The sequence below is a fragment of the Myotis davidii genome, unplaced genomic scaffold (assembly GCF_000327345.1).
Source record: "Myotis davidii unplaced genomic scaffold, ASM32734v1 scaffold197, whole genome shotgun sequence".
Classification (NCBI taxonomy): Eukaryota; Metazoa; Chordata; class Mammalia; order Chiroptera; family Vespertilionidae; genus Myotis; species Myotis davidii.
In genome coordinates, this window is record NW_006291549.1 from 136,520 (window position 1) to 139,726 (window position 3,207).

The window sequence follows — 3,207 nt, forward strand, 5'->3', positions numbered from 1 at the left end:
GTTCATATTCATAAAGTAACTGCTCCTTGTAAAATCATGCATTCGTCAATGGCTTTGCCTCACATTTACTCTTAATTCCTCAAAGACTTCCCCTTCTAAAATAGCCCCTCCTTCTCAATCCCATGCTACCATGTCATCCTGCAGCCTACACTTATCACTATCTGGAACTATCTTGTTCATTTATATATTTACTTGTTTTTTGTTTGTTTTGTTTTATTTAAGATTACTATATTTCCTTACAAGAGGAAAAGTTTAACAAATTTTGCAGGTGTCAATCAACCCTTGCTCAGATTAGGCACACATCAAATCTAGCTTTATGGGAGTTTTATTCAGAAGCAAACTTAACTATTATTAATGCAAACATCAAGATACTACACAAAACATCCACAAGTACTTTTTTTTCCCTTTTTTTAAAATATATATTTACTTGTTGATGGTCTATCTCCCTCAATAACAACACACACACACATTATAAGGTAAACTCTCTGAAGGAAGTAACCTTGTGTTTTGTGTTTACAACAAAACCACAGTGCCCAACATGTAATGGATACTTAATAAATGAATATTGAGTGAATAAATGAAAGTAGTAAAAAGTTCATAGTATACAGAGCATTTTGTTCAGACCTTATAATACTAATGCTTTAGCATATGATTTTTTTAAATTGAGAAAACTGGTAATAATGAAGACTAAAGAATACAAATTACATAAAGTCTAAAAATTAAATACTATTTTTTTAGGGTAATGTGGCAGGCAGGATGACAACTTTTTTTTTCCTTTTTTTATTATTATTAAGGTATTACAAATGTGTCCTCAGCCCCCCCATCAGGATGACAACTTTAATGCCTACTCATTTTTGCAGAATTATACAAGAGCTAAGCACTTAGAGGTCCCTCAATGTCCTAAAGGGGATTAATTCATATCCCTGGGAGAGATTTAAATGCAAGAGGGAAAAATTCATCATTTATTGGAGGCTGAAATCCTCCTTAAGAAGATCCTCATTCTAGGAATTTGGAGCTGGGTAAACATTTATTTTGCCCTGTTTATCAGTTCTTTGTTCACTTTTTTCACATACATACATACATACAATAATTTCAATCACCTTACTATTTATTTTTACTATACACTTTAAATTTGATTAACTTTTTTTTTTCACATGAGGAAAGTGAGACCCAGAGAAGAGAAAAGCAAAACAAAGACTAATTTTGACAACATGAGACTTCAGAGTGGAATGTTGAGGATTTAAAAAACAAGAATAAATAAAGCAATCTGTGGTAGAGCCTGCTCGTTGCCACCTGCTGTTTATTCTCTCTTTGCTTCATTAGCAAGAGAACCTGATTTTATATTGAGCAGCATGGTGCCTGCCTAAAAAATAACATTTTCAAGGATTCCTTTACAACTAGAAATGACCAGTGTAACCAAATTCTGGCCAATAAAATATATTTTACTCCCAAGAAGGCTACTTAAAGGGCTTGTGACCTTTTGCCCTTCTGCCTCTCCTCCTCCCCATAGTCTGGAACAGATATGATGGTTGGAACTCCTGCCACCCTATTGGGCCATGAAGTAATACCTTGAGAATGGAAGCCATGAATTAAAATACTGGAGCAAAAAGACAGAAGGAATCTGGATTTTTGATAACTGTGGAAGGGAGAGAGAAAGACATAGAAACATCGATTGGTTGCCTCTCTTATGTTTCCCAAGCGGGGACCAAACCTACCACCTAGGCATGTGCCCTGACTGGGAATCAAATCTGAGACCTTTTGGTGTATAGGATGAGGCTCCAACCAGTTGAGCCACATCCACCAGGGCATGAAGGCATCCTATATAATAAAGAGCTAATATGCAAAAAGGTCATCACAACCTCACACCTTACAGCTCAGACACTCAACACTCAGGAGAGAGGAACGGGAACCAGCCAGACATAAATGAGCTTGCGAGAGAGGAATGGGGACAAGCCAGGCACAAATGAGCTGGCGAGAGAGGAATGGGGAACATCCAGGCACAAATGAGCTCACGAGAGAGGAATGGGGAAAAGCCAGGCGGCAGCCTGGGAGAGGGACAAGCCACCTGCCCCGCAGTCCTGGGCACCAGCAGCTATGCCTGTGCCTGTGCCTGCATCTGTACCTGCAACCCGGGAAAGGGACAGGCCGCCTGCCCTACGGTCCCGGGCATCTGTGGCTGCAGCCCAGGGAAAGCTGTTCGCCCATGGTCCCCTGCAGCTGTGCTGGCCTGGGCGAAGCCAGCCTGGGTCCTGGGTGTCTTCAGCTAGCCAGAGGGAGGGAATCCTGGGTCCCGGGTGCAGGGTGAGGCAGAGGCAGTTAGGGGCAATCAGGCCAGCAGGTGAGCAGTTAGGGGCAATCAGGCAGGCAGAGGTGGTTATGGGCAATCAGGCAGGCAGGCAGGCTAGCGGTTAGGAGCGAGTGGTCCCGGATTGCAAGAGGCAGTCAGACATCCCCTGAGGGGGTCCCAGATTGGATAGGGTGCAGGCCAAGCGTAGGGACCCCCCCCTGCACGAATTTCGTGCACTGGGCCTCTAGTTTAGTAAATAGATAATTATCTTTGGCTATCTTCAGCAATTCTATTCTCATAGCCTCTTTTGGACCTAGTACAGTATTTATAACACATTTGATTGGACACTTCGGGGTTCTATCGGGCAGTTCCTTCACTCACCTAAAGAAGGAGATACAGATACAAACCTTCTTCCTAAAACTTACCCCTAGTAACATCTATATTCTAAAATCGGTTTGACTTGGCGCTACAGCGATTAGTTCTAAGATCTCTAAAGCAATGGTTCTCAAACTTGAGTGGTATTAGAATCACCTTCAACGGCTCCAAAAACACAGATTCCTGGCCCTGACCCCCAGAGTTTCTGATTAGATAGATCTGGGGTAGCACCTGCTTGTGCAGTGGCTGCTGCTACTAATTCAAGAGCCATGCCTTGCGAACCACTGCTCTAAATCATGGTAAGTAACTCAAGTCCCTGGGACACAAGCAGCCTACCTGCCAGACAGAGCCCCACTAAGATTTCAGGAGAAAACACTAGTAAGGTGCAACTTAGCACACAAAGTCTGACATTAACATTAACATTCCATCTCAATGAAAATCTGTGACTGTTTCCTCCCTGACATTCCTCCAATAACAATCTAAGTGGTTAGAATATACCTTTGTTTTCTGTGACCCAATAAAATAACTTGCATTTCATTTCCAAG